Consider the following 24923-nt stretch of genomic DNA (forward strand, 5'->3'; position numbering starts at 1 on the left):
TGTAGTGGTGCATGCCTGTAATGCCAGCTACTCGGGAGGCTGAGTCAGGAGACTCACTTGAACCCAGGAGGCAGAGTTTAAAATGAACCAAGATCGCACCATTGCATTCCAGCCTTGGCAACAAGAGGGAAACTCTGTCTCTAAATAAATAAATAAAAAGAAAATAGATTCCTAAAACTGTTTAAACAAAAATACTGAGTTCCCAAATCTTAACATCAGGAGCACTGATAGTGAAACACGTCAAGTGTAAACTGAAGCTTGGGCTGTCAACAAGTTGTCTTAAAATTGTGGTGGTGTGCATCTGTAGTCCCAGCACTTAGGAGGCTGAGATGGGAGGATCCCATGAGCCCAAGAATTTGATGTTGCAAAGAGCTCTGATCAAGTGACACTGCACTCCAGCCTGGGTGACCGAATGAGACCCTATCTCTAAAAATAAGCAAAATAAAAATAGAATAAGAAAGGATGGTTTAGCAGAACAGAAATTAAAAAAAAAAAAAAAAAGGAAAAGGATGGAAACATATCTGCAACTCCTGAATGCAGGTGTTGAGCACAGGTATTAACTGCCTGTTTCAACTTTTCTGTTTGAAATTTTTCACAACAAAAATTTAAGGGTCAATGGTTTTAGGTTTTATAGCTCTGGAAAGAAAAAACACTCAAGAGTACAACTCGAAACCTTCCTAGGTAACTAAGAGAATTTACTAGATATTCTTATTTAAGATGATACAATGGGTGGGGTGGGGCTCACACCCTGTAATCCCAACACTTTGGAAGACCAAGGTGGGAAGATCACTTGAGTTCAAAAGTTCGAGACCAGCCTGGGTGACACGGTAACACCTCATCTCTACAAAACATTTAAAAAAAAAAAAGCCAAATGTTGTGGTCCACACCTGTAGTACCAGCTAACTGGGAGGCTGGGATGGGAGGATCACTTGAGACTGGGAAGCAGAGGTTGCAGTGAGCCAAGATGGCACCACTGCACTGGGTAATAGAGTAAGACCCTGTCTCAAAAAATAAATGTTACAATGGATGGCACCTAAGGACAATGTTCTAGGGCCCACTGGTGTAGGCTATGTCTTTAGCTAAAACCTCAAAGATTAAAATAAAGATCTCAATCCTTATAAAGCATTGCTAATTACACAATGTTCAGCTACTTAAGGATACTGGCAAAGCAGCTATCACATATACCAAGTAGAGATCTGAAGACCTTCAGAGCCCCAAATTCTCCTATCAATCTAAGAATTATTAAACACACTAAACCACTAAACATCTTAATACCAATTTTTAATACAATTATTAATATATGGTCAGATTTTATAAGGACCATGGATTAGGACAGAAGAAAAATTTCATCATCATCTTTCTTAACCTCTACCTGAAGTACAGCACTTCCTTCCATCATGAATGTATGCAGCAAACCACAGTATTAGTAGTAGTACTTCCAATTTCTCAACAATAGAAATCACATCTTTCCATCCCATTGCATTTATTGTAGACCTCAAAATATCACTTAAACTCATCAACTGACACTTAACTAGACTTGCCACCAGCACAGAGTACACAGTGTTCTCACGCAGTTGCTCAGGCACAGCTCAGGTCAGCCATGTGACATCACTAGGTCTGGTCCCTAGGCATCAAACTGAAAGCAGAATTGCTGACTATGATGTAACAAAGAGCTTGGATGGCCTTTCTCCCAGCTCCAGTTGGTACCCTTTAAATCCCTGAAATGTCCTGCGAGGGACAGGGCATCTCCTAATTCATGGTGAGCACGTAGTTTATGCTAACAAGATGTCTCAGGATGTGGGGGTGCGGGTCTGGCCAAACCAGAAAGACCAACCATGGGATTAGAAGGTTGGGGCTCTGAGCTCCAGGATAGCAGCCCAAAGTTCAGGGAGGGGAGCTAGGAATTAAGTTCAAGCTCAAGGCCAATGATTCAATGGATCATGCTTATGTAATGAAGCATCAATAAAAACTCTGGACACAGAGGCTTACATGAGCTTTCCTAGTTAATACTCTGTGCATGTAGTCACACATGAATATGCCAAGATGATCCACCCTGTCTCCATAGGAGGGCACGAACACTTCACATCAGGGACCTTCCCAGACACTATCCTATACGTACTTTTTTTTTTTCCCTATATGTACTTCTTATGGCTGGTCCCAATTTGTATTTTTTGCTGTAATAAACTATCAGTATTGTACTTTCTTGAGTTTTGTTGAGTCATCCTAAGTGAATTCTCAAACTTGACAGTGATGGAAACCTCCACATTTGGACTCAGTCAGAAATGGAAGTAACATGGGAGCCCCTCAAGTTTGCAGTTGGTATCCAAAGTGAGGGCAGTCTTGTAGAAACTGATTAACTTTGATCTAAGTCAGACTGTATCAAAATGATACACACATCTACAATGCTCAACAGAATTCCCCATCAACAATTATTTGTTGATGAATATGTCAGATATAATGGGTTGCTCTTCAAAGTCTAACTTCCTTGTTCTTTGTTCTCAAAATCAACTTCCTTGTACCTTCTCACTCCTAGCTACTCTCTGTAAACAACTTCTCCTGCCAGTCCCAATCTTTAACTCACATCTCTTCCTTATTTGGAAATAGCCCTCTTCGCTCCTAACTACCTGCTCTGTAACCAATCTTCCCACCAGTCCCGATTTAAAATAACCAATCAAGTGTGGCTTAGATTGGCTATTGCAACCAACAGGGGCAGGACACAGAAGAAACAGGGACTGCATTAGGGATAAAAACCCCTTCCCTCCTTTGTTCAGTGTGCTCTCGCAGCAGTGAGGTGAGGAGAACCCTTCTGCAGAAGTAAATTTGCCTTGCTGAGAAATCTTTTGAGTGTTCATTCTCTTTGCAACTTTGAGCACCTGTTTCCAACAAATATATAAAAGGAGATGAGCCAAAGACTACCCCACAATTGATTTGTCTCAAATAAATATCAAAACCTTAACTTTGGCTCAGCACAGTGGCTCACACCTGTGAGCCAAGATGAAAGATGGGGTGAAACCCCATCTCTACTAAAATATTAGCCAGATGTGGTGGTATACACCGTAGTCCCAGCTACCCAGAAGGCTGAGGTACAAAAATCACTTGAACCTGGGAGGCTGAGGTTGCAGTGAGCCAAAATTGCACCACTGCACTCCAGCCTGGGCAACAGAGCAAGACTCCATCTAAAAAAACAAAAAAATATATATATGTATGCCAGGCAAGTGGATGACGCCTGTAATCCCAGCACTTTGGGAGTCTGAGGCAGGCAGATCACCTGATGTCAGGAGTTAAAGAGACCAGCCTGGCCAACATGATAAAACCCCATCTCTACTAAAAATACAAAAATCAGCCAGGTGTGGTGGCACACATCTGTAGTCTCAGCTACTCAGGAGGCTGAGGCAGGAGAACTGCTTGAACCCGGGAGGCAGAGGTTGTAGTGAGCCAAGATTGCACCACCACACTCTAGCCTGGATGACAGCAAAACTCTATCTCAAAACAAACAAACAAACAAAAAAAACCCTTAATTTTATTATCTTAAGAAAACAAAATCTGAATTATCTATATATCAACAATATTGTCTTGTCACTTAAATTACCAACAAAGACGTCATAGCCTTCCATTTAACAAGGTAGTAATATTTGTATAACTGTTTCAATATAATTGTTTTCTGTTGTGATCCTGTGTATTTCATTCATTGTGTTCAGAAAGATTCTGAAAAGGCATCCATTGGTTTCATAAAACTGCCAAATGGTCCATAGCACAACCCTCTCTACATAAAACTATGGACAACAAGCAATCTCTCTGGGTCTTTGATAGGTTTCTGAAGGCCACCTGCAAGTGTCATTGTAAATGGTCAACTCTTGGTAATAATGAACTGGTAATCCTCCCAACAGCTACAAAATTAAAGTAAAATTTACAAGGATATCTCTAGTAAAAAACCATCAGAAGCCAGAGTTTCTTAGAGAAATAGCCAATTCCAGATGAGGAGAAGGACATTAGAGGAGCTTGGAAGATCTTGTTATACCAGAAGCAAGGAAGCTACATCAGTGACTACTGGAATTGTGTAAAGGAAACAAACAGGGTTCTTTTGCACTATGTTCTTGACTTCTGTATATAACTGAAAACTACCAAGAGAAAAAGCTGAACACAAGCCAGGCACAGTGGTTCACGCCTGTAATCCCAGCACTTTGGAGGCAAGGGAGGATTGCTTGAATCCAGACATTCAAGACCAGCCGGAGCTAAATAGGGAGATCTCACCTCTACTGAAAATTTAAAAAATTAGTCAGGCATAGCGACATATGCCTATAGTCCCAACTACTAGGGAGGCTGAGGCAGAAGGACTCCTTGAGCCTAGGAGACCAAGGCTGCAGTAAACCATGATCATGCCACTGCACTCTAGCCTGGGCAATAAACTATGATCATGCCACTGCACTCTAGCCTGGGCAACAAAGCAAGACCCTGCCTCACCAAAAAAAAAAAAAAAAAAAAGTTGAACACACTAAATATATGCATGAAAGCATCAAATAACTTGAAAGATAGTAAGGTATCAGAGAGACAGAATCTAAAGAGGGAAACCCTACATTTATAACCACTTGGTCCCTGAGAGCAACTGCCAAGTGTTAAGGGACAGCTGAGAATCTGACAGCTTGGTAAGATTAGGAGAAAATAACTAAAATTCAGAAAATACCAACGGGGATTGCAGAGTGACAGGGAAACTCATCTACCTTCAAGATGAAATTCTGAATTGCTACACTTAGGAAGTGGAGGAAAAGAGAAGCAGCCAGGCTCTAAGATGTGTAGCTCAACTTCAACTCATCTTTATCCCTAAAACTGAACCAAGGTGATCCCAGACTGCCTATTCCCTGAGATGCCTGGGGGTAGAAGTAAGCATACATCCTCTCTGGATATATCATCCTAGACCCCAAATTTTTCAAACGATATTTAAAATGTAATCTACTAGATGTGCACATATGTATACACATACAAGCACACACATGCGTGCACGCACACACACACACAGCCAACAAAGAGACAAAATGAATAAAAACCAGCAGAAAAAAACAAACAAGAAAAATGAAGCAGAGCCCAGCATGGTAACGCATATTTGTAATTCCAGCAACTCAGAAGGCAGAAGCGGGAGGATCACTTGAGGTCAGGAGTTAGAGACCAGCCTGGGCAACACAATGAAACTCCCATCTCTAAAGCTAATGTAAATAAGAAATTAGCCAGGCATGATGGCCCACACTTACAGTCCCAGCTACTTGGGAGGCTGAGGTAGGAGGATCCTTTAAGTGCAGAAGTTCAAGGCTGCAGTGAGCCATAATTGCACCACTGCATTCCTGCCTGGATAACAGAGAAAACCAACTTAAAAATTAAAAAAAAAAAAAAAAAAAAAAAAAAAACAGGCCCACAGGGCTGCCAAGTGTTAGAACTGCAAAATCATACTTTAAGCTAGGAGAATAGTGTACCAATAAATGAAATCATTAAATGAAAACTAAAGTCGCTATAATTACTATGTTCAAATAAAGAAAACACAAGATTGAAAACTTCAACAGAAAACTATCAATAAATCAGATATTCCAGAAGCAAAAAAAAAAAAAATACAATGGATATTCCAAAAGTAAAAAAAAAAAAACTAATGGATAGGATTAACAGCAAGTTAACCCTGTTAACAATTATTGAACAAAGAGAGATCAGATAAAAATATCCAGGATGAAGCACAAAGAGGGTAAGAGACCAAGGTCTAACATGTATTTAAGTGGGCTCTCAGAAGGCAGGGGAGGAGGGGTAAAGGGGGAATACCAGATATAGTTGAGAAGATAATGCCTGCCAACTTTTCAAAACTAATGAAAGACATCCCCTCATGAGTTCAATAAAATCAAGAATCCAAGCAGGATAAAGAAAGAAATACATACCTGAGGCCAGGCACGGTGGCTTACACCTGTAATTCCAGCACTTAGGGGAGCCAAGGCCGGTGGATCACAAGGTCAGGAGATTGAGACCATCCTGGCTAACATGGTGAAAACCCATCACTACTAAAAATACAAAAATTAGCTGGGTGCAGTGGGGCATGCCTGTAGTCCCAGCTACTCAGGAGGCTGAAGCAGGAGAATCGCTTGAACCAAGGAGTAAGAGGTTGTAGTGAGCCGAGATAACACCACTGCACTCCAGCCTGGTGACAGAGCAAGACTTTGTCTCAAAAAAAAGAAAAGAAAAAGAAATATATACCCAAATACATCATAGTAAAACTGTTGAAAACCAAAGACATAAAAAAAACCATAAAGCCTGAAGTACCAAAAGAGATTCCAGGCTGGGCACAGTGACTTGCGACTGTAATCCCAGCACTTTGAGAGACAGAACAGGCAGATCTCTTGAGCCCAAGAGTTCAAGACCAGTCTGAGCAACATGGCAAAACCCTGCTTCTCTCTACAAAAACTATAAAAAATAGTCAGGCACAGGGTGGCTCGGGCCTATACTCCCAGCTGCTGCTCAGGAGGCTGAGGTAGGAGGATCACTTGAGCCTGGGAGGTCAAGGCTGCAGTGAGTCGAGACTGCACCACTGCACTCCAGCCTGGGTGACAGAGCAAGACTCTGTCCTCTGAACACCCCGACCACAAAAAATCGAGAGAGATTCCAGTCATGGGAACAAATATTAAAACTCACAGTTTACTTCTTATAAAAAGAATGAAAACTGAAGATACAATTCAATAGCTTCTCTTTTAACTTTAAAAAAAATTAGAGATGAGGTCTCACTGTGTTACCCAGGCTGGTCTCAAACTCCTGAGATCCAGTTATCCTCTCCCCTTGGCCTCCCAAAGTGCTGGGATTACAGATGTGAGCCACTGCACCTGGTCAGAATTCAATAGTTTATTTTAACACCTCAGAAGAAAACTGACAACTTACAATTCTGCACACATCAAAAGTATCCTTCAAAAAAAAAATTCAGGCCAGTAGCTCCCGTCTGTAATTATCATTATTATTAATTAATGTTAATAAATAATTATAAATATAAATAATCTATAATTTATTGTTATTTATTAATTATACAGTTCTGAATACCTAAACATCTAAGCACATACCCTCATAAGATAATGTATAAAGCAAAAAGTATCACAACTAAAGAGAAACTGACAAATGCAAAATCAAAAGTATTAACACATTTCTCACTTTTTCTTTCTTTTTTTTTTTTTTTTTTTTTTTTTTTTTGAGACGGAGTTTTGCTCTTGTTACCCAGGCTGGAGTGCAATGGCACGATCTTGGCTCACCGCAACCTCCGCCTCCTGGGTTCAGGCAATTCTCCTGCCTCAGCCTCCTAAGTAGCTGGGATTACAGGCACGCACCACCATGCCCGGCTATTTTTTGTATTTTTAGTAGAGACGGGGTTTCACCATGTTGACCAGGATGGTCTCGATCTGCTGACCTCGTGATCCACCCGCCTCGGCCTCCCAAAGTGCTGGGATTATAGACTTGAGCCACTGTACCTGGTCTTTCTTTTTTTTTTTTTGAGATGGAGTTTAACTCTTGTTGCCCAGGCTGGAGTGCACTGGCGCAATTTCGGCTCAATGCAACTTCCGCCTCCCAGGTTCAAGTGATTCTCCTGCCTCAGCCTCCCGAGTAGCTGGGATTACAGACGCCCGCCACCCCACCCAGCTAATTTTTCGTATTTTTAGTAAAAACGGGGTTTCACTCCATTGGCCAGGCTGGTCTCAGAACTCCTGATCTCGGGCAATCCATCCGCCTCAGCCTCCCAAAGTGCTGGGATTACAGGCGTGAGCCACCATGCTCAATACATCTCTTTCAATAAGCTTTTGGACAGCAAAGGAAACAAACGACAGAGCAAAGAGACAACCTGTTGAATGGGAAATGATGTGTGCAAACTGTTCATAACAAAGGACTAAAATCCAGAATATGTAACAAGCTCAAATAACCAACAATTAAAAACAGCAAATAATCCCACTGAAAAATGGGTAAAGGACATCAAAAAACATACAAATGGCCAACTGATATATGAAAAAATGCTCATATCAGTAATCACCAGGTAAGTACAAATCAAAACTACAAGCAGATACCTACCACCTTACCACAGTTAGGAAAACTGTTTTTAAAAATACAAAGAACAACAGATGCTGACAATGATGCGGAGAAGAGGGAACTCTTACACACTGAGGTGGGACTGGAAATTAGTAACATTGTTATGAAAACCAGCATGGAGATTTCTCAAAACACTAAAAACAGAACTCTACATGATCCAGCAATCCCACTGGCTATTTATCCAAAGTAAAAGAAATCAGTATATCCAATCAGTATACACTCACATGTTTATCACAGCACTATTCACAATAGCAAAGATATGGAATCAACCTAAGTATCCACCAATGAGCAGACAAAGAAAATGTGGCATATATACACAATTGAATGCTCTTCAGCCAGAAAAAAAAACATGAAGTCATGTTGTTTGCAGCAACATGGATGAAGCTAGAGGTCATTATGTTAAGTGAAATAAGCCAGGCCAGCCATAGAAAGAAAAATATCACACATTCTCACAAATATGCGGGAGCTAAAAAAAAAAAAAAAAAAAAGTTGACCTCATGGAAACAGAGAACACAATGACAGGTATCAGAGGCTGGGAAGGGATGGAGGTGAGGAAGAGAGGTTGGTTAATGGGTACAAACATACAGTTAGAAGCAGTAAATTCTAATGTTCTATGGCAGAGTAGGGTCACCATAGTTAGCCCAGGCTGAAGTGCAATGGCACGATGTATTTGCAATATGTTAGCAAATACATATTGTATATTTCAAAGCAGCTAAAAGAGAAGGCTTGAAATGTTACCAGCACACAGTGATGATAAAGAAATACTTGGCCAGGCATGGTAGCTCACACCTATAATCCCAGAACTTTGGGAGGCTGAGGCAGGCAGATCACCTGAGGTCAGGGTTCCAGACCAGCCTGGCCAACATAGTAAAACCCTGTTTCTACTAAAAATACAAAAATTAGCCCAGCATGGTGGCACATGCCTTAATCCCAGCTTACTCCGAAGGCTGAGGTAGGAGAATTGCTTGAACTCTGGAGGCAGAGGTTACAGCAAGCTGAGACTGCATCACTGCACTCCAGCCTGACCAACAAAACAAGACTCTGTCTCAAAAAAAAAAAGAGATAAATACTCAAGGTGATGAATACTCCAGGTACCCTGACTTGATCATTACACATTCTATGCATCTAACAAGTATTCATATAAGACCGGGCATGGTGACTCACGCCTGTAATCCCAGCTCTTTGGGAGGCCGAGATGGGTGGATCATCTGAGGTCAGGAGGTCAAGACTAGTCTGGCCAACATGGTGAAACCCTATCTCTACTAAAAATACAAAAAATTAGCTGGGTGTGGTGGCACATGCCTGTAATCCCAGCTACTCGGGAGGCTGAGGCAGGAGAGGGTTTCAATCCAGGAGGTGGAGGTTGCAGTGAGCTGAGATCGTGTCATTACACTCCAGCCTGGGAAACAAGAGCAAAACTCCATCTCAGAAAAAAACAAAAACAAGTATTCATCATATGTATCCCATAAAGATGTAAAACAGTATACATTAATAAAAAGAAAAGACTGCTAGGAATTTAGCAATGTATTTCTATGCAAAGGCTTAAAGCAGATATATAACATCTCAGCGTAAGTGAGAACATACAGTTCCACAACTTGCTTTTCTTACTAAATGTTACATTTACCCTGTAATACAGTAAGTCTTTGGCCCTCTTATCCCTTGACTCCACATCTGTGGATTCAACTAACCTCACATTTTAAAAACTCGGGAAAAAAATGATGGTTGCATCTGTACCAAACACATAAACATTTTTCCTTATAGTTATTCCCTAAACAATACAGTATAACAACAATTTGTATAGCATTTATACTGGATTATATACTATGAGCAATTTAGAGATTACTTACATAGGACGATGTGCACAGGTTATATGCAAATACACCAATTTATATAAGCAACTTGAGCATCTGCGGATTTTGGTATCCACTGGGTTGGGGCGGGGCAGTCCTGGAACCAATCCCCTGATATGGAGGGATGGCTGTATGAATTTTTTTCCTATCAACCTCTTATTTTTAACAACGGCAGAATATTCCAGTGTATGGGTATAATAGTAATTTACTCTACCTTAACTCCATTTTTGGACAGTTGTTCCTAATTTTTCTCAATCACAAACACTGATATAATGAAAAACCTTAAACATACATATTTGTATACTGTCCAAATTTATCTATATGATAAATTCCTAGTAGTGAAACTGCTGGATACACAGAGTACATGCATTTTAAATTCTGTTTTAGACCAGGTGCGGTGGCTCACACCTGTAATCCCAAAACCTTGGGAGGCTGAGGTGGGCAGATTGCCTGAGGTCAGGAGTGCAAGACCAGCCTGGCCAACATGGTGAAACCACATCTCTACCAATAATACAAAAATTAGCTGGCCATGGTGGTGGGTGCCTGTAATCCCCAGCTACTCAGGAGGCTCTGGCTGGAGAATCGCTTGAACCCAGCAGGCGGAAGTTGCAGTGAGCTGAGACCGCACCATTGTCCAGCCTGGGCAACAAGAGTGAAACTCCATCTCAAAAAAAAAAAAAAAAATTGTTTTAGTGCACCCATCCTCCAAAGAGGTCCTACTAAAGTATAGTCCCACCAATGATGCAAGCTATTTATTTAAAGGCTATGCATTTAGGTGAACCTTTCCTTATGGACTAATATTTATTAGGGTCTTGCTCTATTGCCCAGGCTAGAGCGCAGTAGCATGATCATGGCTCACTGCAGCCTCGACTTTCCCAGTTCAACTGATCCTCCCACCTCAGCCTCCTGAGTAACCAAAACTACAGGCACAAGCCACCATACCCAGATAATTTTTTTTTTTTTTTTTTTTATAGGCAGAGTCTTGCTCTGTCACCCAGGCTGGAGTGCAGTGGTGCAATCTTGGCTCACTGCAACCTCTGCCTCCTGGGTTCAAGCGATTCTCCTGCCTCAGCCTGCTGAGTAGCTGGGATTACAGGCATGGGCCACCACATTAATTTCTGTATTTTTAGTAAAGATGGGGTATCGCCATGTTAGCCAGGCTGGTCTTGAATTCCTGACCTCAGCTCATCTGCCGCCTTGGCCTCCCAAAGTGCTGGGATTTCCGGTGTTAGCCACCATGCCAGGTCAAATACACACTCTTATACAAGATGAGTGTTCAGTGGAATTCCTTGTTAGGCCGGAAAAAATCTAATTGAGGCATTAGACCTCGTAGGATGGGCCTCAGCCAATCAACTCAACTGTTAGAGCCCTTTCTAACTCCTCGAACTGTAACACTGAATCCAGAATCTCTACATAGTAAGCCCATATCAATAAATTCTGCCTGATCCAACTTTATGTTCCTTCCACTATTATACTACGCTCCTAAGATCCATTGCCACAAATACTCCTCAAGGGTCCTGACTATATAGTGGCAAAACTATACCATCTTTTGGAGTGTAGCATGCCTTTCTCATGGGTTACCTCACTCTCTGGGACCTGTCGCAAGAACAGTTCAGTCACAGATCTACAAGAAAGAAGGATTACAGGGCAGATTCCCAGAAAGATAGTACCCTACAAGGCAACTACCCAAAGGGAGGCCAGTTACAGGTTTTTCAGGCAAAGGGAGATTAAGTTCCTCTGGGAAGGGTTGGAAAGTTTGCTTCTTCCGCAAAGATAGCTGAGCAGCATTTAAAGCTTTAAGGTCACCAGTTTGAACAGAATCTGACCATATGCCTCCAATCCAATTTTTAGGATTCCATTCCTACCAATCAATGATCTCACCCACAAATTGAGAATTACATTTGCACTTTTAGAGCAGTCACAGAAACCTTCAGGTTCCTTACGTGTAACCTGAGCTAAAAATCTAAAAGCCTGAGCTCATCATTTTTTGTATGGTTTGAACTTGGCTGAGCTGAACTACATTCCTCAGAATTTCCTTTCCTTAATGTTTCCAACTTGCGAGGCTCAAGAGATTCTTGTGCAGCAGATACAGCAACCACCCTGCAGTTTGCACACACTGTTGCTGCTCATCTTCTGACTCACCCCACTCCTGTGAGGCAGTGGCTGGCCTAGAACCACAGCCGTAGCCACTCTACCTTCCTCTGGGTTCTCCTTATCTTGCTTCTGTGCCTCCCGGGCTACATGTGCCAAGGATCCCGCTCTTACAGGCCACCCACACAAGAACAGAGGCAGTTAGAACTAGCATGGCTTTCCATCCCCCCTGCCTATGGCTTCTTCCCCACTTTACATCCTTCTTCCTTTCTCAAACGACTGCCTGTGGACTTCAAACTCGATTATGAAGCACAAAGACAACAGCCTGATAGAAACTGCTTAGCCAACTCCTACACTGTGTGAACTCAAATCCCTGTAACAAATGCCTTAATACATAAACACACACCCCATATACTTTTTTCTTTATCCATCCTAGTGGATTTATTTTTCTAAACCATATGTGATCCTGAAAGAAAAATTACAATTAAAAGTCACCAAATTGTTACTTACTAATCACTATATGACAGATATCTGTGCAGCAGACAAGACATTTAGCCAATGCACAAACCTCGACTTCCTCATTATTCAATTCTAGCTACTGCACATGGTAGCTTGAGCCCTCAGGATTTAAACACTGAGCTAGGTACTAGAAAAGTAATTATGGTCAAAAACAGGAATGGTTCTGCTTTCTTGAAACTCAGCCTTTGTGGGAAAACTAAAATTAATTAAATTACATAAACTAATATAACACTGTACTTTTGGTAGGCACCAAGATGACTTGACTGCAGAAAGGTCAGGAAAAAAATTCAAGAACTTCAGACAGCTGGGTACAGGGGCTCATGCCTGTAAACCCTGCACTTTGGGAGGCTGAGGCAGGTAGACTGCTTGAGTCCAGGAGCTCAAGACCAGCCTGGGCAACAAGGCAAAAACCTGTCTCTACCAAAAATACAAAAATTAACTAGCCAGGCATGGTGCCACATGCCTGTAGTCTCAGCTACTCTGGAGGCTGAGATGGGAAGATCAACTAAGCCCCGAGAGGGTTGAGGCTGCAATGAACCAAAACTGTGCCACTGTACTACAGCCTGGGCAACCGGAGTGAGACCTTGTCTCAAAAAACAACTTCAGGCCAGGAGTGGTGGCTCACACCTGTAATCCCAGCACTTTGGGAGGCCGAGGCAGGCAGATCACTTGAGGTCAGAAGTTCAAGACCAGTCTAGCCAACAAGGTGAAATCCCGTCTCTACTAAAAATACCAAAAAAAAAAAAAAAAAAAAAAATTAGCTGGGCATGGTGGCATACACCTGTAGTCCCAGCTATTTGGGAGACTGAGGAAGGAGAATCACCAGAACCCGGAGAGTAGAGGCTACAGTGAGCTGAGATTGCACCACTGCACTCCAGCCTGGACAACAGAGCAAGACTCTGTCTCAAAAAAAAAAAAAAAACTTCAGACAACTGACACTTGTTGGAGTGGGTGATGAATATCAGCACAGTCCAATCTCTTATCTTAGTAAAAACTTGCAAGCACGCACACAGAAAATTTCATTAAAAAGTGATGCCTGAGCCAAACTCTAAAGACTAGGGATAACTGTTAACAAAGAAAGGCATTCCAGGCAGAAGGAAAGAACAAGTGCCAAGATTCCTGGTGGAGAAGACGGTGAGCACAGGAGAATGAAGGAGGCCCCACACAGCTGGAGCAAAGACAGCAAGGAGGAAAATGGTACAAGATGAGGCTGAGGCCCAAAGTAATGAGTTATGCACCACCTAATGACGTTTCTGTCAACAAAAGACCACATATACCGCAATGGATCCACATTACAATGAGGCTCTTTTAAACTAAGTGCTATTTAGACAAAAAGTTAAAAAAAAAAAAAAGAAAAGGTTTATTAGGTTAAAGAGTTACAGTAAGCTAAGGTTAATTATTGAAGAAACTTTTTATAAATTTAGTGTAGCCTAATTGTACAGTGTTTACATACAGTCTAGAGTAGTGAACAATAATGTTCTAGGCCTTCCCATTCACTCACAGACTCAACCCAGAGCAACTTTCAGTCCTGCCAGCTCCAATCATGACTTACTAAGTGCCCTACACAGGCATACCATTTATCTCTTGTACCATGTTTTCACTGTACTTTCTCTGTGCTTAGATATGTTTACATACACAAATACCCCTGTGTTGCAAGCCTACAGTACTCAGTTCAGTCACATGCTGTACAGGTTTGTAGCCTAGGAGCATTAGGCCGTATTACACAGCCTAGGTGCACATTAGACTGTCCCATATAGGTGTGTGTAACTGCACTCTATGATGTTCACAACGAGGTTCTCTGAATGTATCTCCATGTTTAAGGGATGTAAAACTGTATGTACAGCAACTATATGTATACCCTTGAGACTACATTATAAACTTTTGTCTTTAAGGCACCAGGAAGCCATTTAGAGTTTTCAGTAAAAGGTGACATGGGATCTGCCTTTTAAAAATGTAATTTTAATTTTCTTTTTTTGAGATGGAGTCTCGCTCTGTCACCCAGATGGCAGTACAATGGCACAATCTTAGCTCGTGCAGCCTCCGCCTCCCAGGTTTCAAGTGACTCTCATGCGGGGTAGCTGGGATTACAGTGTGTGCCACCTTACAGTGTGTGCCAGCTAATTTTTGTATTTTTAGTAGAGACGGTGTTTCACCATGTTGTCCAGGCTGGTTTTTAACTCCTGACCGCAGGGATCCACCTGCCTCAGCCTTCCAAAGTGCTGGGATACAAGCAAGAGCCATCGCACCCAGCGTGAAAATGTAATTTTTTAGGCTGAGCAACAAGGCAAAATCCCGTCTCTATCAAAAATACAAAAATTAACTGGGCCTGACGCCTGTAATCCCAAGATTTTGGGAAGCCCAGGTGAAAGGACTGCTTGAGGTCAGGAGTTCAAGATCATCCGGGGCAACACTGTGAGACCTCATCTCTACAAAAAATTCAAAATTTTTAAAAGAAAATGTAATTGCTTTGACATGAACAAAACTACAAATGTGTTCAGTTTCACCCAACAATCTACCCTAAAGCTGTACCTGCATAAATACAAAACAATATATGCACAAGGTTATTCAGTGTCGCAATATTTGTAACAGCCAAGAGAACATAAACAACCTAAATGTTCATCATTAGGCGATGAGCTGCAAGCACAAAATACACAGCTTCTATGAAGCGATCTCCAGAATATATGAAGCAAAAGGAAGCAGAGCAGTGTGCACAGAATGCTGCCTATTAAGAAAGGAAAATAAAAATATACAGATGTGCTTACATTTGCAAAAATGAAATACCAAAAGAATAAAGCAGAAACAATTATCTGGGAAAGAAGAAAAATTTGTGGAGGCACAGAATGAAAGTGAGGCTGTGGGCTGGGTGAGGGGGCTCACGCCTGTAATTCCAGCACTTTGGGAGACTGAAACAGGTGGATCATGAGGTCAGGAGTTCAAGACCAGCCGGCCAAGATGGTGAAACCCCATCTCTACCAAAAATACAAAAATTAGCCAGGCACACTGGCAGGGAACTGTAATCCCAGCCACTCAGGAGGCTGAGGCAGGAGAATCGCTTGAACCCAGGGAGCAGAGGCTACAGTGAGCCAAGATAGCACCACTACACTCCAGCCTGGGTGACAGAGTGAGACTCTGTCTCAAAAAAAAAAAAAAAGAAAGTGAGGCTGTGAACATAAATTTTTCACACAGCGCCGAACTTTCAACTACATAAACGTTCACATACATGTTCTACACATTAAAAAAATACATTAAATAAAAAACACAATTCTTAGAAAAATTTCAGAAAAACAAACCAAATTAATTATCACATAACATCATCAGAGAAAATCTTTTCAAATGGCCTTACAAATCGGAATGCCAACTGTACACGCTTATGTGGATACATCTGAAGAACAAAAAGAACCATAACCAAACATAAACCTACAGTTGCTTTATTGTTATCAGTGTTATTTTCAAACTACAACATTTGTACTGTAAGATAAAGCAATTATATTAATGTTGCTAAGAATGTTAATTTTCAACGTTAGAGAGAAAAGGATAAACTCATAATAAAAACTGTGATGTTAAATTTGAACTAGAAACAGCAATATAAAAATCCAAATCTGTACATTTCCCATGGCTGCCCAATGAAAGCATGGGCATCCTAACAGTAAGAACATGTAACACCCAGATTTTAGTATCTAAATTCTATTCATCAATAAAACACGCTAAAAGAAATGACTTACCCGAATTGAAGAAGAAAAAAAAGAAATGACTGATAGGTATTTGGCAGGAAAAGCACAAAGTGAACCTCAGATATCTTGGGTCAGAAAGCAAGAAAAGCTTCAGAAAGTTATGTGTCACGTCAAAGGAAAGAGAACTAGCTTGAAAGGACCTCAACATGTCCACATTGTGACAAGCTGAGGAAAAACAGTATTTCATTAAAACACACTGGATATTAAAAAAAAGAATAAAAAAAAAAAGAAAAAAATACGAAAGAAAAAACAAATAAATAAATAAACAAACAAAAAGAGACAAAACACACTGGATAAAGTCAGGCATGGTGGCTCACACCTGTAATCCCAGCACTTTGGAGGCTGAGGTGGGTGGATCACTTGAGGTCAGGAGTTTGAGACCAGCCAGAACAACAAGGTGAAACCCCGTCTCTACCAAAAATACAAAAAATTAGCCAGGCGTGGTGGCACACTCCTGTAATCCCAGCTACTTGGGAGGCTGAGGCAGGAGAATTGCTTGAACCTGGGAGGCGGAAGTTGCAGTAAGCCAAGATCACACCACTGCACTCCAGCCAGAGTGACACAGCATGACTCCTTCTGGGGGATGGTGGAGGCCGGGTGCAGTGGCTCACGCCTGTAATCCCAGCACTTTGGCAGGCCGAGGCAAGCAGATCATGAGGTCAGGAGTTTGAGACCAGTCTGGTCAACATAGTGAAACCCTGTCTCTACTAAAAAAAAATACAAAGAATTAGCAGGGTGTGGTGGTGTGCTCCTGCAATTCCAGTTACTCAGGAGGCTGAGGCAGGAGAATCGCATGAACCCAGGATACGAAGATTGCAGCGAGCAAGGAGCCGAGATCACACCATTGCACTCCAGCCCAGGCAACAATGCGAGACTCCATCTCAAAAAAAAAAAAAAAAAAACCCAAAGCAGGAAAAAGCACATTCTTTTCTCTCCTTATTACCTGTGTCAAGTAATAGTAATTCAAATATTCAGAGAGGCCCAAACATAAACAACTACAAACAAATATAATCTAGTTTTTAAAAAAATTCTGCCTATTTTGTTAAGATGCTACTATAATCTAACATCTCAAATGGTACAAAAATGCCTTACCAGTCTCTTCATCTATTCTCTCAATGTTTGGATAAAATAATAATTTACATTAAATAAATCCTTTCTCCCTTCTCCCTTCAGGGAAAAAAGAAGCACATTTAACATAACATTAAATATTCTGACTTTGTCTTCTCCACCCTGACCAGAGAAAATAAAAAAAAAATTAAAATATTCTGACTTTAGACCCATACTCCATGCCTCAAATGACTTCACCAGCTTCTCTAACAGACTAGACTCTGGAAATTAAAAGTTCCTACATGGGCAGATTCCTCCAAACCCACTTTAATACTGTTCTAAAACAAAGGTCCAATCCTGTCCCTACCTTTCAATGGCTTCCCCTACCTACAAATTAAACACCAACCACCTTAATTAATGTTATATCCAAAACTTAAAATGTGGCCTCCAGATTCATCCCTAGACAGACCGGCCATAGGAAACTACAGGTGGTGTTGGCAGTGGTGACATCATCAATATCAACTGGGCATTTACTGTGTACCAGGAGCCTATGAATCATTTCACTTCATTTAAGCTCACCCCTGATGAGGTAGGTGTTCTCGTCCCACGCTATAAACAAACACACTCACAAAGGAAGAAAAAGGAAAGGAAAAAGAATGAAGGAAAGGGAAAGGGAAAGGGAAGGAGGGAGGGAAGGAAGGAAACAAGGGGCTAACTTTTGGCTGGGACTGAAATCCCCCATGGTCTCTTTCAACTCCTTTCATGCCTCTGCTCCTGCTTTCTCCTCCAGCCAGATGTCTTTCCTCTCCCATTCTGCTATTCTGTAGAATCACCTTCTCTTCCCAGACACCCTTCAGTGCAGAATTCCCTCACTATATGTATTTGTGTCTCCTCTATCAGACTGCAAAGTCTGTAAGGATACATCTCTGGGTTTTTTTATTTTTATTTTTCCTCAGACAGAATTTTGCTCTTGTTGTCCGGGCTGGAATGCAATGGCATGATCTTGGCTCACTGCAACCTCCACCTCCCGGATTCAAGCATTTCTCCTACCTCAGCCTCCCGAATAGCTGGGATTACAGGCATGCACCACCATGTCCGGCTAATTTTGTATTTTTAGTAGAGATGGGGTTTCTCCATGTTGGTCAGAGTGGTCTCAAACTCCCAACCTCAGGTGATCTGCCCGCCTCAGACTCCCAAAGTGCTGGGATTACAGATGTGAGCCACTGTGCCTGGCCCTGTTTATATATTTAGTCAAATACAACCTGTTTTATCTATAAAGGGTTAATGACAATTTTAAGGTCATGAAGAGGCTCCCAGTAAAGACCTAATTTAAAATTAATTTGGACTGAATACTGATACACAACTAAGCCAATTGTTTACTTCAACATTAAAAAAATGCTAATAACTACAGCAAAGTTCAAAAGTAGAAAAGGGAAGGAAATCTACTGGCATCAGCTGCTGTATTTCAGGAACTGTACTAAGAACTCTATAAGTCCATTTCATGTAACTCTCAGAATAGCCTTATACAATAGGTTTTATTCTAGTTTATAGAAAAGGAATTGAAGGTTTTAAAAGGCTTTGTGAGTTGGCTCTTTCACATTATTTGCTGGAGTTTGGGTTTTCAGGCTTTTTCTGGGTCATAGATTTCTTTCCAGGCTACCTTGTAGCAATTTGAGAGCTGGAATCACTTTCCGCTGGGTCCCAAATATCCAGGAAGAGCTCAGTGCTGTTGACTAGACCTTGGATGGACCCACCACAAAAGTTTAACCCAACCTTGACCTCAGAGTCTTCATAAATGCTCACTGAAGAAAATTTCCAGGATGACTCAGGAGCCTCTTTTCTGCTCAGAGACGTCAATAAAGAACCTTAGTAACACGACTTTCAACCCTAGTACCAAATTCCCCCCTTCCCTTCTAGCAGAAGATTCATTCCAACAACTGGATAGAAGAGAATCTTCCAGGACATCAGAAATGGCTTGCCTTAGGAGTAGGAGAAGGAAGAACACTGCTATCTATGCAGAAAGAAAACAGGGTAAAATCGAGATACTTGTTACTCAACAGATTTCCTTGGCTTGAAAAAGAAGTAGTAGACACTGGCCTAAAGGGAGTTCAAAATGCATCAAGAAGGGAACCATTCCAATGTGGCTGCAGTTTCTGTGTGTATCATAGCCTGAGAATGCCAGAACAGGGAATCATGACACCAAGCCAATTCAACCACGAACTATTACTCTTGTACTTTTCTTGCTGGTAATTTTATGCACCAGGTTGAGAAGGCTACTCTATGCTAGGACAGCCTGTATACCAATAACCTTGATAAAGAGTTCTGTGATGTCTTTTTTTGTTATCTTTTCCTTTCTACCATGATCCCAGTAATTTATAAGAGATCTATGTAGCTTGAATGTGTCTGAATAACTTCAACATACTTCAGCTCTCCTCTCTGATGTGACCCCAAGAGCCAGTAGGTCCTAAGATTCCCATGTGTGTTAGAAGGCTGAAGTCAGTGAGATGAAGCCCAACATCAAGAATCGAAGTAAAGCAACTTGTGGGGTGTAGGGCACGTTGGGAGCCCGATGTAGGGTTGAGTGCCCACAGGTTCGTGGGATGAGCCTTATGCTGTGCTGAGGCGCAGGATCCGAGAAATGAAGAGACAGGACACAGAAGTACAAGAAAAATGCAGCTGGGCTCAGGGGCCACGCCACCTATAAGCGGAATCAGGCAAGGCCCCGAATGTCCAGAAGCATGAGTATTTATTATGTATAGGTTAGGGGACAGGGCAGTGAGTGAAATCATCTTTAAGGATAGTGATAGGGTCGTGAGTAATAAAACATGGGGTCCACCCCCATTAGGTCACCTAGGCCAGGAGGTGGACAGTGCGCAGCAAGGGGCCCTTTCCCACGAAGGCAAGGGGCATGTGCAGTAAGGGGTCCACCCCCATTAGGTCACCGACACTTGAAGGTGGGCCGTGAGCAGTGAAGAGGGTGCAATGTACAATACTTCTATCTATGGGCAAACTACTTCTAAGAAGATTTATAGGAGGATGCTTTAAGTCACATAGCAGTGACAGAGCTGTCAAGGTTACCGCCACCTTCTGGCAGCTTCCAATGGGTTCTATGGGAAGATGCTTTTCAAGCAGCAGAGTAGCAAGAGCTGATAAAGTTCACAGTCACCAAGGCGGATTGCCGTTCTGAGGGCAGCCTTCCACAAGAACTAGAGCAAGGTCCTACAACTCCATTATCAGGAGGAGTGGCTCCTGCCCCAAGCCTGCCATACAGCGGGTATCTTTAAGATACTGAACGCTGCCGCCTGGGCCATGGATTCTTGTCCAGGTATAACTGTTTTTCCCTTAAATCATGCTCTGCACTGTGTTTGCTCTAGGCATTCCTCCGATTATAAGCTGCTTATTCCTCAATTCATGCTCTGTACTGTGTCTACTCTAGGCATTCCTCCGATTATGAACTAAGATATAATTATAGGTATATATGTAGGGAAATATTCCTTAGGCACTCATACTATCAACTATTATGTGATTATATATAGAGGATTATATAAAGGGATTCTTCAAGCCCTATTTCTATAAACTAATATATGATTATGTAAAGGATTATATAAAAGGAAATAGCTGAGTAGTAACACTATAAAGTGAGATATTCCTCAAGCCCTAACTGTGCCAGGGTTCCACTTAGCTCTCATTCCTCGGTGCCTATATGGGGGGTTACCCACAATGGGGCAGGAATGTAAAGAAAACATTGGGTAGTTTGGCTACAGCATAATTAAATTTTCTGGTTTTCAAATGTTTGAACTCCAATAAAAGGACCTTCAATGTGCTATTTTTGCAATTTTCAGTAAGAAATGTATGTATAGAGAAAAAATAAGACATATTCGAGTAGCATTAAAAAATTTTTTTTCTTTAACAAAAAGGCTGCATGATGAATCAGTTATGTGGCTTTGGACCAGTAAGAAGTGGAGCTCAACTTCAACCCAGATTCTTCTGACTTGGAAAGCCATTCTTCCAAGCATCTTTTTTCTAGTATGTCAGAGATACACTCTGACTCCAGGTCTAACTCCAGAGACTACACTGTTTTCACAATACCATGTCTTCTAAACTGAACAAAATACTTGCACAAAATAGTTGATTCTCTTCTTCCAATTTTTCATTCAGGAAAAGGGAAAGAAACACATTTAATTAAGCATCCAATAAATATAAACAAATACAGTATTAACATTTAAGTGCTTTCTCAGCAAATATTATTTTAAAGGACAAACCAAAAGAATGTATATCTAACATACTAGAAAAAAGATGCTAGCAATTAAGGAGTGCAACCAGTAATGTTGTAACTATGTGCAATCAGGTAAGTCACTGGGAAGTGAAAACCACCTAAATTTCTTCCAGTTAAAACCAAATTAGTAACCCTCATCTTCTCAATATGATAGCCAAATGTGAGACACTACCCACAAAATGCAGAGGTGCACACACAAGCCACAGCAATATCATGACGCCTCAGTTCACAAGTAAGGGAGACACACCATATCTGAGATACACTGTAAGGACACCAATGATCAACATATGGCATTGCGATGGCTGTTCCAGGGAACATTCATTTACACTGTTTCCTGGATTTCAGGCATAAAACATAAAAAGATAACTGAAGACATATACTGGCCCTATTGCCTTGACAATTCATAACCATTGTAACAGTAACCATTTCGCTACTCAGAAGATTATAAAGAAATTGTATTTTTCATAAGATTCTACGACCTACTACCTATAATTCTCACATACACATTGTACAACCTTAATATATAATAATCAAATCTGATAATGAACGTTCTGTAAATTACCAACTACAATATTTTGGTGCTTGCCTTTTAACCAAACTGGGAGGGAGAAAGGGAGGTTGGAATAAGCCTTCTTTCACCTGCCCTTTCCAAAATTTCACTTCAAGTGTTCAAAAATTCAGTATGTCCAGGTATAAATCTCCAAGTTTGTCTAATTTTCACTGCTTAACAAAAGCGATGTAGAAAACAATTACTATACTCTCCATCAATCCTTTCAGATTGCATAGAATTCCTTCCAGAAAATTCCAATTAAAAAAAAAGTTAGGTATTCCCGTTTTGGTATGTATGTCGTTTTTGGCACAAGTCATTGCAGAGTGAAAGCCTTTAAAACATTTAAATGTTCCTCGTATTGATTTCTGACGAACGTGATAAAACAGCCAAATAATCCACATTTACCAAGATTAAAAACACTTCCACCAGGTACGGAAAATCTCTCCAAAACACAAAAATCTTATTCGAAAATTATAAATAAAAAGAGAATAAATGTAAAAACAATTGCATAAACAAACTTTGAAATGCATAAGGGTTAACATTATTGAAGCCATTACTCAACACCAACCTCTGTAAAATCGAGAAGGCACAATCAATGCAATAAGATGCTGGAGAAAACCAAACCCGAGGCGCTGCGCAGTTCCCGCATCGCACATTTCAACACATTCATTCCTTGACGAATACATCCAAGGTCACTCACGATGGAGAGGAAAAGTGCGTGTCTCCCTCCAGAGCACGCAACCCTTTCGCCGCGCCCCCACGGAGGGCGGCGAAGAGACGGGCCCATCAGGAAGGGGGCTGCGCCGGCGCGAGAACCGGCCGGTGGGCGTTCCGGCAGCCTACAACTCGCAAGGACCACAGCCATCCCCCGGGCCTGGGAGGGGTGGCCCGAGGGCAGGCCCGCGTCCCCGGGGTGACCCGACCCGCTGCGCCGGGGTCCCGCCCCTCCCCCCGCCCCGCCCCCGTCGCCGGCCCAGGATTATGCAACGCTCCCCCTCCCCGCCCGCATTCTGGCGCAGCGCCCCCTTCCCCGCGCCCGACTGCTCAGCGCCGCCGCCCCCCGCCCGTGGGCCTCCCAGCTCTGCTCCAAACAAAGCGCGCGCTAAGGGGCCGGCGGCGGCCGGGGAACTGGGGACAGGAGGGTGGCGGCCATGTTGGCGGGGGGCGGCAGAGATGGGGGGAACGGAGGAGTGGGGGCCGGCGAACAAAGGAGCGCGCGCCCGCCCCGAGGCCCAGGCCCGCCCCGCCCGGGTCCCCGCCGCGGCCCGGCCGGCAGGGGGCGCTGTGCGGGCGCCGCCCGCCGGACAATGCTCCGCCGGGCCCCGCGCCGGCCGCGCTCACCTGCGCCCCCGGCCAGGCCGCCGCACCCCTGGCCCGCCCGCAACCCGCACCCACTCACGGCCCTGTATGACCCACGCCCGCGCCCCGCGGGCCTCACCTGCTGGCCGCTGGGGCCGCCGTCCACAGGCCCGCGGTTGCCGCCGTCGCTCGTTCGCGCTCCCGCCGGCCCCAGCCCGAGCCAGACGGCGCCTCCCCGCCCCCGCTCCCTCGCCGAGGACGCCGCCCGCCCCCCAGCAGCCAGGGCGCACGCGCACTGCGCCCGCCGAACTGCGACGGCCGCGCCGCCCCGGCGCCTGGCGCCGACGGCCGACTGCGCAGGCGCGTTGGAGCAGGGCGGGGGGGAGCGGGGGCGGGGCCTGGCGCCGCTCACCTGGCGGGCGGCAGGGCGGGGCCCGAGCTCTGGAATTCCAGGTGCGCGCCGGGAATGGGCGGTGGCAGGCGCCCCGAGCGCAGGAGCCTGAGGGTGCGCAGCTTCTCCCGGAGGGCAGGCAGCCAGAGAAGGGCGTTGTTTTCGCGCAGTAGGACTTTCAAGAAAGGACAAGCCCCCTTTGTCCTGGGACGTAAGCCGCAAGTCGTCCTGAGCGGTGCAGCGCGAATACTGAGGAAGCTGGATCACAGGGCTGGGCTGCGAGCCTTGTGAGCCCTGAACCTCGGGGAACGCCGCAGCTCTCCTCCAGCGCGCCGGTTTAGGGCCGCGGGACGCGAGCCCTTTAAAAGGATGGATTTGCGTCCTGTGACTCCCTGGAAGAGACGTCTTCACCACCGCACTGCGTAGAGGCCGGCGTCGTCGCCCGCTCACCCCGCTTGCTGCCTCCCCGCACAAAGCCCTGCCCAGGTAGCTCAGGTTAGCTGGAGCCCCGGAGCCTCACCTACAAACACCTGGCCCGGCCTAGGCTGCGTGGGGACGGGATGTGGCTCTGGAAGCCCAGAAACCTGTTTCCAGCCCCCCACCACAAATGGAACTCACCCAGCTCCACTCGCAAGGTTAAGAGCCAAAAATTCCCATGATCGCACGCGAATTCATTTGACTTCCGTTTCAGTTAAGATGCCTTTTCAGCATTTTGTTGCTTGTTTACAGGAGAAGGGAGAGAGGTAGCATGAAGAACTGTTTTTATTCCTGCAGAATCGAGTGCGGGACTTGGAGGCTGAGTCCAGCCGGCCTCTCTCCACTCCCCGCCAGCCTCGTGTCCGGGAGCAGGTCACTGACCCGGTTCCTCGAGTGCGACAGGGCAGCCTCTTCCTAATAAACCGCCTCCCAAAGCGTTGTCAGATCAAATTTCAGAACATGTTATTGGAAAGCACCTTGAACAATCCAAACTGCAGCACAATTATTAGGTAGCAATACTCTTTGGGCTTTTACTGGCACCTTTTCTTCCAAATAAGATTGATATGTGCCTGCTCAAACAAATTAAAGTGCTTGTCTCAGATGACAC

General features: G+C 43.4%; 1 protein-coding gene across 3 annotated transcripts in view; it reads right to left on the bottom strand.

The window, feature by feature from the left end:
* The window catches only part of SPIN1 (spindlin 1), an 85450-nt gene extending 60974 nt beyond the window's left edge, over nt 1-24476 (bottom strand). Inside the window, exon 1 of one of the 3 annotated variants that reach the window (XM_012463436.3) lies at nt 24458-24476. The gene's annotated coding sequence lies outside the window, so the exon portion shown is untranslated. Of the gene's footprint in view, nt 1-22717; nt 22890-23587; nt 23683-24457 lie in introns of those variants that run through there. The other 2 variants (XM_021671895.2, XM_012463432.3) reach the window with 2 other exon arrangements.
* Nucleotides 24477-24923: the final 447 nt, after the last annotated feature.

This window comes from Aotus nancymaae, unplaced genomic scaffold (assembly GCF_030222135.1).
Source record: "Aotus nancymaae isolate 86718 unplaced genomic scaffold, 86718_ANA_hifiasm-v0.15.2.pri h1tg000041l, whole genome shotgun sequence".
NCBI classification, from domain to species: domain Eukaryota; kingdom Metazoa; phylum Chordata; class Mammalia; order Primates; family Aotidae; genus Aotus; species Aotus nancymaae.